The 16,462-nt window shown below is 33.7% G+C and overlaps 1 pseudogene; it reads right to left on the minus strand.

Annotated features, from left to right (window-relative positions):
• Nucleotides 1-14,146: 14,146 nt before the first annotated feature.
• On the minus strand, nt 14,147-15,964 carry LOC136492002 (uncharacterized; annotated as a pseudogene).
• Nucleotides 15,965-16,462: the final 498 nt, after the last annotated feature.

Here is a 16,462-nt window from a genome sequence, read left to right on the forward strand (position 1 = left end):
TGGTCAACTTTCCATTTGAGATAGTTTGGACGGTTCAAATTTGTGATTTTTAAATTTCGACGCCTACAAACTAGTTTTCGGAACCCTTGATTGTCTCCAATTGAAAAGTTTTGAATACCAAGTTTGTTCAGCTCATCAAGATATACAATCCTTATATAGGCCATTTTTTTATTGAGAAAGTTTGAACAAAATGTAGTTCAAATTTCACAAGTGCGTGACATAGTTTTAGAAAGTCTATATGAGATTCAAGAATTTGTGACTAGTGTTTGATAAAACTTTCTCAAATGGGAAAATTAGCTATGTAACAACTGTAGACCTTGCTGAGATGATCAAACTTGGTATTCAGAGATTTTTCATCTGAGGTCATTTAGTGTCTCATTTGAGCAAGTTTGACCAAGTCAAATTTAGTCAAATGAAAAAACAACACTTTGGCTCTAGTATTCTGAACATTAAATGACTTCAAATTGAAAAGTTTTGAATACCAAGTTTGTTAAAATCATCAAGATCTACAATTGTTGTTTTGGTCAACTTTCCATTTGAGATAGTTTGGACTGGTTCAAATTTGTGATTTTTAAATTTTGACGCCTACAAACTAGTTTTCGGAACCCTAGATTGTCTCCAATTGAAAAGTTTTGAATACCAAGTTTGTTCAGCTCATCAAGATATACAATCCTTATATAGGCTATTTTTTTATTTGAGAAAGTTTGAACAAAATGTAGTTTAAATTTCACAAGTGTGTGACATAGTTTTAGAAAGTCTGAGAATCAAGAATTTATGACTAGTGTTTGATAAAATTTTCTCAAATGGAAAAATGAGCTATGTAACAATTGTAGATCTTGCTGAGATGATCAAACTTGGTATTCAGAGATTTTTCATCTGAGGTCATTTAGTGTCTTATTTGAGCAAGTTTGACCAAGTCAAATTTGGTCAAATGAAAAAACAACACTTTGACTCTAGTATTCTGAACTCTAAATGACTTCAAATTGAAAAGTTTTGAATACCAAGTTTGTTAAAATCATCAAGATCTACAATTGTTGTTTTGGTCAACTTTCCATTTGAGATAGTTTGGACGGTTCAAATTTATGATTTTTAAATTTCGACGCCTACAAACTAGTTTTTGGAACCCTAGATTGTCTCCAATTGAAAAGTTTTGAATACCAAGTTTGTTCAGCTCATCAAGATATACAATCCTTATATAGGCCATTTTTTTATTGAGAAAGTTTGAACAAAATGTAGTTCAAATTTCACAAGTGCGTGATATAGTTTTAGAAAGTCTATATGAGATTCAAGAATTTGTGACTAGTGTTTGATAAAACTTTCTCAAATGGGAAAATTAGCTATGTAACAACTTGTAGACCTTGCTGAGATGATCAAACTTGGTATTCAGAGATTTTTCATCTGAGGTCATTTAGTGTCTCATTTGAGCAAGTTTGACCAAGTCAAATTTAGTCAAATGAAAAAACAACACTTTGACTCTAGTATTCTGAACATCTAAATGACTTCAAATTGAAAAGTTTTGAATACCAAGTTTGTTAAAATCATCAAGATCTACAATTGTTGTTTTGGTCAACTTTCCATTTGAGATAGTTTGGACGGTTCAAATTTATGATTTTTAAATTTCGACGCCTACAAACTAGTTTTCGGAACCCTAGATTGTATCCAATTGAAAAGTTTTGAATACCAAGTTTGTTCAGCTCATCAAGATATACAATCCTTATATAGGCTATTTTTTTATTTGAGAAAGTTTGAACAAAATGTAGTTTAAATTTCACAAGTGTGTGACATAGTTTTAGAAAGTCTATAGAATCAAGAATTTATGACTAGTGTTTGATAAAATTTTCTCAAATGGAAAAATGAGCTATGTAACAATTGTAGATCTTGCTGAGATGATCAAACTTGGTATTCAGAGATTTTTCATCTGAGGTCATTTAGTGTCTTATTTGAGCAAGTTTGACCAAGTCAAATTTGGTCAAATGAAAAAACAACACTTTGACTCTAGTATTCTGAACTCTAAATGACTTCAAATTGAAAAGTTTTGAATACCAAGTTTGTTAAAATCATCAAGATCTACAATTGTTGTTTTGGTCAACTTTCCATTTGAGATAGTTTGGACGGTTCAAATTTATGATTTTTAAATTTCGACGCCTACAAACTAGTTTTTGGAACCCTAGATTGTCTCCAATTGAAAAGTTTTGAATACCAAGTTTGTTCAGCTCATCAAGATATACAATCCTTATATAGGCCATTTTTTTATTGAGAAAGTTTGAACAAAATGTAGTTCAAATTTCACAAGTGCGTGATATAGTTTTAGAAAGTCTATATGAGATTCAAGAATTTGTGACTAGTGTTTGATAAAATTTTCTCAAATGGAAAAATGAGCTATGTAACAATTGTATATCTTGCTGAGATGATCAAACTTGGTATTCAGAGATTTTTTATCTGAGGTCATTTAGTGTCTTATTTGAGCAAGTTTGATCAAGTCAAATTTGGTCAAATAAAAAAAATAACACTTTGACTCTAGTATTCTGAACTCTAAATGACTTCAAATTGAAAAGTTTTGAATACCAAGTTTGTTAAAATCATCAAGATCTACAATTGTTGTTTTGGTCAACTTTCCATTTGAGATAGTTTGGACGGTTCAAATTTGTGATTTTTAAATTTCGACGCCTACAAACTAGTTTTCGGAACCCTAGATTGTCTCCAATTGAAAAGTTTTGAATACCAAGTTTGTTCAGCTCATCAAGATATACAATCCTTATATAGGCCATTTTTTTATTGAGAAAGTTTGAATAAAATGTAGTTCAAATTTCACAAGTGCGTGACATAGTTTTAGAAAGTCTATATGAGATTCAAGAATTTGTGACTAGTGTTTGATAAAACTTTCTTCAAATGGGAAAATTAGCTATGTAACAACTGTAGACCTTGCTGAGATGATCAAACTTGGTATTCAGAGATTTTTCATCTGAGGTCATTTAGTGTCTCATTTGAGCAAGTTTGACCAAGTCAAATTTAGTCAAATGAAAAAATAACACTTTGGCTCTAGTATTCTGAACATTAAATGACTTCAAATTGAAAAGTTTTGAATACCAAGTTTGTTAAAATCATCAAGATCTACAATTGTTGTTTTGGTCAACTTTCCATTTGAGATAGTTTGGACGGTTCAAATTTGTGATTTTTAAATTTCGACGTCTACAAACTAGTTTTCGGAACCCTAGATTGTCTCCAATTGAAAAGTTTTGAATACCAAGTTTGTTCAGCTCATCAAGATATACAATCCTTATATAGGCTATTTTTTTATTTGAGAAAGTTTGAACAAAATGTAGTTTAAATTTCACAAGTGTGTGACATAGTTTTAGAAAGTCTGAGAATCAAGAATTTATGACTAGTGTTTGATAAAATTTTCTCAAATGGAAAAATGAGCTATGTAACAATTGTAGATCTTGCTGAGATGATCAAACTTGGTATTCAGAGATTTTTCATCTGAGGTCATTTAGTGTCTTATTTGAGCAAGTTTGACCAAGTCAAATTTGGTCAAATGAAAAAACAACACTTTGACTCTAGTATTCTGAACTCTAAATGACTTCAAATTGAAAAGTTTTGAATACCAAGTTTGTTAAAATCATCAAGATCTACAATTGTTGTTTTAGGTCAACTTTCCATTTGAGATAGTTTGGACGGTTCAAATTTGTGATTTTTAAATTTCGACGCCTACAAACTAGTTTTCGGAACCCTAGATTGTCTCCAATTGAAAAGTTTTGAATACCAAGTTTGTTCAGCTCATCAAGATATACAATCCTTATATAGGCCATTTTTTTATTGAGAAAGTTTGAATAAAATGTAGTTCAAATTTCACAAGTGCGTGACATAGTTTTAGAAAGTCTATATGAGATTCAAGAATTTGTGACTAGTGTTTGATAAAACTTTCTCAAATGGGAAAATTAGCTATGTAACAACTGTAGACCTTGCTGAGATGATCAAACTTGGTATTCAGAGATTTTTCATCTGAGGTCATTTAGTGTCTCATTTGAGCAAGTTTGACCAAGTCAAATTTAGTCAAATGAAAAAACAACACTTTGGCTCTAGTATTCTGAACATTAAATGACTTCAAATTGAAAAGTTTTGAATACCAAGTTTGTTAAAATCATCAAGATCTACAATTGTTGTTTTGGTCAACTTTCCATTTGAGATAGTTTGGATGGTTCAAATTTATGATTTTTAAATTTCGACGTCTACAAACTAGTTTTCGGAACCCTAGATTGTCTCCAATTGAAAAGTTTTGAATACCAAGTTTGTTCAGCTCATCAAGATATACAATCCTTATATAGGCTATTTTTTTATTTGAGAAAGTTTGAACAAAATGTAGTTTAAATTTCACAAGTGTGTGACATAGTTTTAGAAAGTCTGAGAATCAAGAATTTATGACTAGTGTTTGATAAAATTTTCTCAAATGGAAAAATGAGCTATGTAACAATTGTAGATCTTGCTGAGATGATCAAACTTGGTATTCAGAGATTTTTCATCTGAGGTCATTTAGTGTCTTATTTGAGCAAGTTTGACCAAGTCAAATTTGGTCAAATGAAAAAACAACACTTTGACTCTAGTATTCTGAACTCTAAATGACTTCAAATTGAAAAGTTTTGAATACCAAGTTTGTTAAAATCATCAAGATCTACAATTGTTGTTTTGGTCAACTTTCCATTTGAGATAGTTTGGACGGTTCAAATTTATGATTTTTAAATTTCGACGCCTACAAACTAGTTTTTGGAACCCTAGATTGTCTCCAATTGAAAAGTTTTGAATACCAAGTTTGTTCAGCTTATCAAGATATACAATCCTTATATAGGCCATTTTTTTATTGAGAAAGTTTGAACAAAATGTAGTTCAAATTTCACAAGTGCGTGATATAGTTTTAGAAAGTCTATATGAGATTCAAGAATTTGTGACTAGTGTTTGATAAAACTTTCTCAAATGGGAAAATTAGCTATGTAACAACTGTAGACCTTGCTGAGATGATCAAACTTGGTATTCAGAGATTTTTCATCTGAGGTCATTTAGTGTCTCATTTGAGCAAGTTTGACCAAGTCAAATTTAGTCAAATGAAAAAACAACACTTTGGCTCTAGTATTCTGAACATTAAATGACTTCAAATTGAAAAGTTTTGAATACCAAGTTTGTTAAAATCATCAAGATCTATAATTGTTGTTTTGGTCAACTTTCCATTTGAGATAGTTTGGACGGTTCAAATTTATGATTTTTAAATTTCGACGCCTACAAACTAGTTTTCGGAACCCTAGATTGTATCCAATTGAAAAGTTTTGAATACCAAGTTTGTTCAGCTCATCAAGATATACAATCCTTATATAGGCTATTTTTTTATTTGAGAAAGTTTAAACAAAATGTAGTTTAAATTTCACAAGTGTGTGACATAGTTTTAGAAAGTCTTAGAATCAAGAATTTATGACTAGTGTTTGATAAAATTTTCTCAAATGGAAAAATGAGCTATGTAACAATTGTAGATCTTGCTGAGATGATCAAACTTGGTATTCAGAGATTTTTCATCTGAGGTCATTTAGTGTCTTATTTGAGCAAGTTTGACCAAGTCAAATTTGGTCAAATGAAAAAACAACACTTTGACTCTAGTATTCTGAACTCTAAATGACTTCAAATTGAAAAGTTTTGAATACCAAGTTTGTTAAAATCATCAAGATCTACAATTGTTGTTTTGGTCAACTTTCCATTTGAGATAGTTTGGACGGTTCAAATTTATGATTTTTAAATTTCGACACCTACAAACTAGTTTTTGGAACCCTAGATTGTCTCCAATTGAAAAGTTTTGAATACCAAGTTTGTTCAGCTCATCAAGATATACAATCCTTATATAGGCCATTTTTTTATTGAGAAAGTTTGAATAAAATGTAGTTCAAATTTCACAAGTGCGTGATATAGTTTTAGAAAGTCTATATGAGATTCAAGAATTTGTGACTAGTGTTTGATAAAATTTTCTCAAATGGAAAAATGAGCTATGTAACAATTGTATATCTTGCTGAGATGATCAAACTTGGTATTCAGAGATTTTTTATCTGAGGTCATTTAGTGTCTTATTTGAGCAAGTTTGACCAAGTCAAATTTGGTCAACTAAAAAAACAACACTTTGACTCTAGTATTCTGAACTCTAAATGACTTCAAATTGAAAAGTTTTGAATACCAAGTTTGTTAAAATCATCAAGATCTACAATTGTTGTTTTGGTCAACTTTCCATTTGAGATAGTTTGGACGGTTCAAATTTGTGATTTTTAAATTTCGACGCCTACAAACTAGTTTTCGGAACCCTAGATTGTCTCCAATTGAAAAGTTTTGAATACCAAGTTTGTTCAGCTCATCAAGATATACAATCCTTATATAGGCCATTTTTTTATTGAGAAAGTTTGAATAAAATGTAGTTCAAATTTCACAAGTGCGTGACATAGTTTTAGAAAGTCTATATGAGATTCAAGAATTTGTGACTAGTGTTTGATAAAACTTTCTTAAATGGGAAAATTAGCTATGTAACAACTGTAGACCTTGCTGAGATGATCAAACTTGGTATTCAGAGATTTTTCATCTGAGGTCATTTAGTGTCTCATTTGAGCAAGTTTGACCAAGTCAAATTTAGTCAAATGAAAAAATAACACTTTGGCTCTAGTATTCTGAACATTAAATGACTTCAAATTGAAAAGTTTTGAATACCAAGTTTGTTAAAATCATCAAGATCTACAATTGTTGTTTTGGTCAACTTTCCATTTGAGATAGTTTGGACGGTTCAAATTTGTGATTTTTAAATTTCGACGTCTACAAACTAGTTTTCGGAACCCTAGATTGTCTCCAATTGAAAAGTTTTGAATACCAAGTTTGTTCAGCTCATCAAGATATACAATCCTTATATAGGCTATTTTTTTATTTGAGAAAGTTTGAACAAAATGTAGTTTAAATTTCACAAGTGTGTGACATAGTTTTAGAAAGTCTGAGAATCAAGAATTTATGACTAGTGTTTGATAAAATTTTCTCAAATGGAAAAATGAGCTATGTAACAATTGTAGATCTTGCTGAGATGATCAAACTTGGTATTCAGAGATTTTTCATCTGAGGTCATTTAGTGTCTTATTTGAGCAAGTTTGACCAAGTCAAATTTGGTCAAATGAAAAAACAACACTTTGACTCTAGTATTCTGAACTCTAAATGACTTCAAATTGAAAAGTTTTGAATACCAAGTTTGTTAAAATCATCAAGATCTACAATTGTTGTTTTAGTCAACTTTCCATTTGAGATAGTTTGGACGGTTCAAATTTGTGATTTTTAAATTTCGACGCCTACAAACTAGTTTTCGGAACCCTAGATTGTCTCCAATTGAAAAGTTTTGAATACCAAGTTTGTTCAGCTCATCAAGATATACAATCCTTATATAGGCCATTTTTTTATTGAGAAAGTTTGAATAAAATGTAGTTCAAATTTCACAAGTGCGTGACATAGTTTTAGAAAGTCTATATGAGATTCAAGAATTTGTGACTAGTGTTTGATAAAACTTTCTTAAATGGGAAAATTAGCTATGTAACAACTGTAGACCTTGCTGAGATGATCAAACTTGGTATTCAGAGATTTTTCATCTGAGGTCATTTAGTGTCTCATTTGAGCAAGTTTGACCAAGTCAAATTTAGTCAAATGAAAAAATAACACTTTGGCTCTAGTATTCTGAACATTAAATGACTTCAAATTGAAAAGTTTTGAATACCAAGTTTGTTAAAATCATCAAGATCTACAATTGTTGTTTTGGTCAACTTTCCATTTGAGATAGTTTGGACGGTTCAAATTTGTGATTTTTAAATTTTGACGTCTACAAACTAGTTTTCGGAACCCTAGATTGTCTCCAATTGAAAAGTTTTGAATACCAAGTTTGTTCAGCTCATCAAGATATACAATCCTTATATAGGCTATTTTTTTATTTGAGAAAGTTTGAACAAAATGTAGTTTAAATTTCACAAGTGTGTGACATAGTTTTAGAAAGTCTGAGAATCAAGAATTTATGACTAGTGTTTGATAAAATTTTCTCAAATGGAAAAATGAGCTATGTAACAATTGTAGATCTTGCTGAGATGATCAAACTTGGTATTCAGAGATTTTTCATCTGAGGTCATTTAGTGTCTTATTTGAGCAAGTTTGACCAAGTCAAATTTGGTCAAATGAAAAAACAACACTTTGACTCTAGTATTCTGAACTCTAAATGACTTCAAATTGAAAAGTTTTGAATACCAAGTTTGTTAAAATCATCAAGATCTACAATTGTTGTTTTGGTCAACTTTCCATTTGAGATAGTTTGGACGGTTCAAATTTATGATTTTTAAATTTCGACGCCTACAAACTAGTTTTTGGAACCCTAGATTGTCTCCAATTGAAAAGTTTTGAATACCAAGTTTGTTCAGCTTATCAAGATATACAATCCTTATATAGGCCATTTTTTTATTGAGAAAGTTTGAACAAAATATAGTTCAAATTTCACAAGTGCGTGATATAGTTTTAGAAAGTCTATATGAGATTCAAGAATTTGTGACTAGTGTTTGATAAAACTTTCTCAAATGGGAAAATTAGCTATGTAACAACTGTAGACCTTGCTGAGATGATCAAACTTGGTATTCAGAGATTTTTCATCTGAGGTCATTTAGTGTCTCATTTGAGCAAGTTTGACCAAGTCAAATTTAGTCAAATGAAAAAACAACACTTTGGCTCTAGTATTCTGAACATTAAATGACTTCAAATTGAAAAGTTTTGAATACCAAGTTTGTTAAAATCATCAAGATCTATAATTGTTGTTTTGGTCAACTTTCCATTTGAGATAGTTTGGACGGTTCAAATTTATGATTTTTAAATTTCGACGCCTACAAACTAGTTTTCGGAACCCTAGATTGTATCCAATTGAAAAGTTTTGAATACCAAGTTTGTTCAGCTCATCAAGATATACAATCCTTATATAGGCTATTTTTTTATTTGAGAAAGTTTAAACAAAATGTAGTTTAAATTTCACAAGTGTGTGACATAGTTTTAGAAAGTCTGAGAATCAAGAATTTATGACTAGTGTTTGATAAAATTTTCTCAAATGGAAAAATGAGCTATGTAACAATTGTAGATCTTGCTGAGATGATCAAACTTGGTATTCAGAGATTTTTCATCTGAGGTCATTTAGTGTCTTATTTGAGCAAGTTTGACCAAGTCAAATTTGGTCAAATGAAAAAACAACACTTTGACTCTAGTATTCTGAACTCTAAATGACTTCAAATTGAAAAGTTTTGAATACCAAGTTTGTTAAAATCATCAAGATCTACAATTGTTGTTTTGGTCAACTTTCCATTTGAGATAGTTTGGACGGTTCAAATTTATGATTTTTAAATTTCGACGCCTACAAACTAGTTTTTGGAACCCTAGATTGTCTCCAATTGAAAAGTTTTGAATACCAAGTTTGTTCAGCTCATCAAGATATACAATCCTTATATAGGCCATTTTTTTATTGAGAAAGTTTGAACAAAATGTAGTTCAAATTTCACAAGTGCGTGATATAGTTTTAGAAAGTCTATATGAGATTCAAGAATTTGTGACTAGTGTTTGATAAAATTTTCTCAAATGGAAAAATGAGCTATGTAACAATTGTATATCTTGCTGAGATGATCAAACTTGGTATTCAGAGATTTTTTATCTGAGGTCATTTAGTGTCTTATTTGAGCAAGTTTGACCAAGTCAAATTTGGTCAACTAAAAAAACAACACTTTGACTCTAGTATTCTGAACTCTAAATGACTTCAAATTGAAAAGTTTTGAATACCAAGTTTGTTAAAATCATCAAGATCTACAATTGTTGTTTTGGTCAACTTTCCATTTGAGATAGTTTGGACGGTTCAAATTTGTGATTTTTAAATTTCGACGCCTACAAACTAGTTTTCGGAACCCTAGATTGTCTCCAATTGAAAAGTTTTGAATACCAAGTTTGTTCAGCTCATCAAGATATACAATCCTTATATAGGCCATTTTTTTATTGAGAAAGTTTGAATAAAATGTAGTTCAAATTTCACAAGTGCGTGACATAGTTTTAGAAAGTCTATATGAGATTCAAGAATTTGTGACTAGTGTTTAATAAAACTTTCTTAAATGGGAAAATTAGCTATGTAACAACTGTAGACCTTGCTGAGATGATCAAACTTGGTATTCAGAGATTTTTCATCTGAGGTCATTTAGTGTCTCATTTGAGCAAGTTTGACCAAGTCAAATTTAGTCAAATGAAAAAATAACACTTTGGCTCTAGTATTCTGAACATTAAATGACTTCAAATTGAAAAGTTTTGAATACCAAGTTTGTTAAAATCATCAAGATCTACAATTGTTGTTTTGGTCAACTTTCCATTTGAGATAGTTTGGACGGTTCAAATTTGTGATTTTTAAATTTCGACGTCTACAAACTAGTTTTCGGAACCCTAGATTGTCTCCAATTGAAAAGTTTTGAATACCAAGTTTGTTCAGCTCATCAAGATATACAATCCTTATATAGGCTATTTTTTTATTTGAGAAAGTTTGAACAAAATGTAGTTTAAATTTCACAAGTGTGTGACATAGTTTTAGAAAGTCTGAGAATCAAGAATTTATGACTAGTGTTTGATAAAATTTTCTCAAATGGAAAAATGAGCTATGTAACAATTGTAGATCTTGCTGAGATGATCAAACTTGGTATTCAGAGATTTTTCATCTGAGGTCATTTAGTGTCTTATTTGAGCAAGTTTGACCAAGTCAAATTTGGTCAAATGAAAAAACAACACTTTGACTCTAGTATTCTGAACTCTAAATGACTTCAAATTGAAAAGTTTTGAATACCAAGTTTGTTAAAATCATCAAGATCTACAATTGTTGTTTTAGTCAACTTTCCATTTCAATCATGGTGGCTATCGGGGTTGTATCTCCAATAGACCGAACGAAGACACCAATAATCCATGGGTTAGTTATTCAACCTAGATATGCTAGCGTCTCGGTCGATAGAGTGCTCAAAAGTTACAGCAATGTTCCTCTTGACATTGAAGGCGGTGATGGGGAGAAGACACTAGGAGAAGCAGAGAAGACATTTATTCAATGGCGCAAACGCTTCATCATCATTCCTGGGGCACCACCACTTCCCCTACCTCACCCTAGGTACGAATGATAGTGAATGAAATATTATTTTCCATTAATTTTATATTGGCTTCAAAAATAATTGACCAACAACTTGTTTTTGTAGCAGGGTCTCCCCCAGCCTATCCCAATCATTCATTCCCCATCTCATCACAGCGTCGCGGGGGGCGAGACGACTTCATCCCCATGGCGATCTCCAACTCCTACACCGGCCCTATCGCCTCCACAACGATCTCCAACTCCTACACCGGCCCCACTGCCTCCACAATGATCTCCAACGCCTCCATGCTGGACTCCAACACCGGCCTCATCGCCTCCACGCTGGTCTCCAACACCGCCCCCACCACCTCCACAGCGACGCACTACAAAGACGTCTAAGGTCCCGGCGGCAAAGAAGACAAAAAAAAGAGTTATTTCTCAAGAAATACTTCCTGAAAAGACTGATGAGCAAATAGCAGCTAAAGAAGGCAAAAAAGTGAAAGATTTTTTTATAGATATCCAAAAGCAGAGACAAGCGAAGCTTAAGGAGAAGTCATACTTTTACATACCACGAGATCAGCTAAGGCAGAAGGTCAAAGCTCATAAGAAAAAGATGCTTGAAGTTCATAAGCCACCGCCACTATCAGACTATGACCGCTCCCTGGTGAAGTCACATGATGCACATAAGAAAAGGAAAAGAGCATCAAGGAAGGATGTCCCACAGCTCGGACAACAGAAGCAACCAATGCAAAATCTTGTTGTTGCTAATCAATATGGTTCCAACATAGAAGTCTATCGACCAGACAACTCTGGAGAAGTGTCGGTTCAAGACCTTAATGATTTTTTTGAATAAACTGGTTTAACCTTGGATCAAGTGACGGGCAAAGCTCCAATCCAGAACCTGGAAGTTGATACCTGGAAGACTTATAAATTTGGCAAAAGTCTGTACAACCCTGCGGCTCTGAATGAATTGGGTACGCAAATGTACTTGCTCAACAAGTGGTACATGCAGGCGTGTGGCAGGGGTGAGCAGTGGATCTTTTTTCAAATTTAGAGACCATCATTACTTCCATGGCGATGACATCTTACATATTAGTTTCAAAGAATTGCATCAACTATACCACTTGGACGCTCTGACAAATCAATCATTAGCTCCTTTTGTTTGTAAGTGATTCTTACTTTTATTTAATAAACTCACTTCCATGCGTACGTGTATATAATTATCCTCACATGTAACTTATATTTATATACAGATTCTAGATGTCAGAGCTCCAAAGAATACAAGACACCAGTGTTGGCTTCATTGATCCTTATATCGTATTCAAAACCGATATTATTGTCAAGGAGCACTGGGTATCTGAAGCACAGACGAATATCATGAAGTTCTTCATGAAGCAGCACGACAAGACAATAATACTTTTCCCGTACAACTTTGAGTAAGTGTTAATAATAATGTAGTCTACACATTTTATGTAATATCAATACAACTTATATGCATGTACGTGTGTGTATAAACCAATGCAGGTTTCATTGGATACTCATTGTCATTGAGTTAAACTCAAGTCAGTTAGTAATCTTGGACTCATTGAGAAAAGAGCGAGCAGTATACCAAGATATGATAGACATTATACAGGGGTAATTTCGATCTCTCGCGCACAACTATTATTGAATAGACTTTGCCATAATTTATTAACGATCGTACATTATTGGTCGCACAGGATTTGGAAAGAGTTTATTCAGCAATACCGCAAGGATTGCAAGGCACCACTTAATGTAGTTGAAATACCAGTAAGTTGTACTATATATACTTCCCCACGTGTTTAATTACTATATCGTACTTCAATTTACGTGTGAGATGATGAGAATAATCTTCTTCTCATATAGTGGTGTTTGTGGCAGGAACCAGGTAATAACTTGTGTGGATACTATGTTTATGAATTTATCACTGCATACATAAGAAGAACTCCTAAAGATGTCCTCAGAGTACTTATATATCAATTTTTTATTTATTTTTAAATGAATATATATATATATGTATTAATACTTTTCCTTTTATTTCAAATGCAAGACTGAATGGTTGAAACGAAGGGTCATGCAAAAAGACCATCTGAAAGCAGTTCAAGAGTCAATAGCAGGATATCTTCTAGAAAAAGTGCTAAATCCCAACGGCGAGTTCTACTTTGATCCTAAGGAACTAATGATGTAAATTAAATGTTTATTGATATCGTTATTTTTGAGAACAAGATTATGAAAGTGTTGTATATATACATATATATCTATAATATATATAGTTTCATACTTTATTCGAATATAATAATGCTCGAGATGAGAATTAGATGTAATTATATGCGTGCGTGTATTTATATTAGCAGCGTAGAATACATACATAAAAACATATTATATATTAAACAAATATGTGTAACTGAACTAAAAACAAATTAAACAAAAAGGAAAAGAAAAAGAAAAAGAAAAGGAACCTTTAGTCCCGGTTGGTAACACCAACCGGGACTAAAGGTCCATCTTTAGTCCCGGCTCGATGACCCGGGACTGAAGGTTCCACCTTTAGTCCCAGGATCGTTGTCCCGGCGTGGTAACCAGGACTAAAGGCCGTTACCGCCCGGGACAACAAGTCCATTCTGTAGTAGTGCGAGCTCCTAAAACTTTAGCTACTAAAAGTTTTAGGCAGCCTTCTAAAATCTTCTAAAAGAGTGTTTGGTTCCACCTTTTAAAACTAACTAAAAGTAATAAATGCAATGGCAAAAAGACCATGCAACCCTCCTCCTTCTCTACATGCGCCTGCATGGCGCGCCCCTGGTCACCTCCTTGTATTGCTGGCGCCGTTTTTTGTTGTTGCTAGCGGCCAAATCTGTTTATTCCATTCAATAAAAAAAGTCCATACAAATGTTTACACTCATACAATTGGAAAGAAGTGTCCATACATCATCCATACAAACAATTCAACACATCAATAAAATCACCATTACAAGTTGACATCTATGATCTACTAAACAACCCATAGGCTATCCAATCACGGAACTCATTCATGTTTACATCTTCGTCTCCATGACGTACATTTGACACATTACCGCTGGAGGATCCTTCGGCGAATGGAACATAGTTCTCATCGTTATCAACCAAATCAAAGTCCACATCTCTCAAAAAACTATCCCTAATAAAATTATGCATTGCCATGCACGCAATAATTATATGGCTTTGCTTTTGCATTGGATAGCTAGGAAGGTCAAGCAAAATCCTCCACTTCATCTTTAGAACTCCAAACGACTGTTCAATGATATTACGAAGTGAAGAATGTGAGTAATTAAACCATTCTTTTTTACCTCTTGGCATTACTCCTTGTCTAAACTCCGTCAGATGGTACTTGATTCCTTTGTATGGTGCAAGATATCCCGGTCGGTTCGGGTAACCCGAGTCAACAAGGTAGTACTTGCCTGCACAATTATAAAAGCATGGATTATTTAAGTCATATAACAAGTGTTGTAATAATGAGAACATGCATACATACAATGGTCATTACCTTCAGGTGGATGCGGAACCTTGTCTCCAAACTTGTCAATTGCATCTTTGAACACCCTCATATCATGAACTGACCCAGGCCAACCAGCCAACCTCATATCGAAATCACATATGGCCATGACATTCTGACTCGTATATCCATGTCTTCCCATATGTTGAACTACCTTGTTACTTGGCACTACTATAGGAATATGAGTATCGTCTATAGCTCTAATGCAATTGTCAAAGAATGGTGTGAAGCGAGGGCTTTGCAAACTAGGATGCACATTCTTAAACTCAGGGTCCTTTGGCTTAATGATGTCAACTGCTAGCTTGTTCACACTCTCTAGAACTTTATCAAACTTTCTACATATTGTTTCTAGTGATCTTGTGAAACGATCTTCAACTTGTCTAACAGATTGTGGTGCACCACATATCCATAGAAACAACCCTAAAGCCTCCATAGAACACATCCTCCTAGTTGATTTTAGCTCATATGATTCAACTAGCAAACTACGCAGCCTCAGAAACAGAGCTTGACTCATTCTAAACATATTGTAACAAGAAGTGGTATTTCCTAGTGTCCTCATGACCCATTCATATCCACTTTCTGATGCTATTCTGTATTATGCTTTGTTAATGTAGGTGTCAAAGTGATACATACCCATCATGGTAGCTGCAATACTTAAGATTCTCCTCCTCTTCCTCCTACACTGCAGCATATATGATTGTACCCTCTGATCAAATTCAGCCCTGTCATCGTCCTCTTCATCCCATAGATCATCCTGAGACTCATCTTCCTCCTGTCATAACCAAAACAAACAAATCAGTACGTAAAGTATAAGTATGAGATAAATCATCAATAAAACAACTCAGAAACCAGCAATAAAATAACTCAGAAATAACCAATGAAAGGTCATTAACACACAACATCATTCACACAGCATCAATTACACACAGCATCAATTCAGTCATAATAAAAGGTCCTGACATAACAAGACAACTAAAGTTCTTAACATAATAAAAGGTCCTGACATAACAAGACAATCAGACTAAAGTTCCATATCAGTCCATGTCACTCCATGTCTTCCTCAACCAAATCAATTTCTCCTCATTAGTGTCGATCATGTCGAAGACATCTCTGTAGTACTCATGCTGAAATAATCTAGTTGCTATGGCAAATTCATCAGAAGTAGGTCCACCTCCAGCCTGCTTTACCAATAACAGACACCTCTTTATGTCATCCTTTTCCTTCTGCTTCTTCTCCAACTCCTTTTGTTTCTGCATCTCTTTCTCCATCTCCCTCAAATGGTGTCTCGGACTCTGCCTCTAGGGGCCCGAGGAGGTAGTGGATGCTCATCACCCTATAGAATGGCTTGATATGAGTCAATGCTGGGGAAGTTGTTCGCATGTGAATTGAGATCTAAATGCTCCATGTGGCGGCGGGGAGCGGACAGGGAGGGGGCCGGCTGTGAAAAGAACGGGCTGAAGTTGTCTTCGTCCGTATCTTCTGGAGATGAGCGGATACTACCTGCACCGGATGAAGAACCTTGGGATAGGAAGTCCCTATAACTGTTCTTGTCCATGGGCACGCGTGTGGCCGGGTTAGGGGAGGGCACAGCCGGCGGTGGGGAATGGCACGGGGAAGGAACCTGCGCACAAAAATAGATGAAGTGAATATGCAAATGACATGAACCTGGCAGCGAGACAAAAATAGATGAGGTGAATATGAGGTGGGGAATGGATCTAGAGCCTCACCTCTAGTGTTGCTGGCGTTCTGCCTTCCTGGGCATCGCT

The sequence above is a fragment of the Miscanthus floridulus genome, chromosome 11 (genome assembly GCF_019320115.1).
Source record: "Miscanthus floridulus cultivar M001 chromosome 11, ASM1932011v1, whole genome shotgun sequence".
In the NCBI taxonomy this organism is placed as follows: domain Eukaryota; kingdom Viridiplantae; phylum Streptophyta; class Magnoliopsida; order Poales; family Poaceae; genus Miscanthus; species Miscanthus floridulus.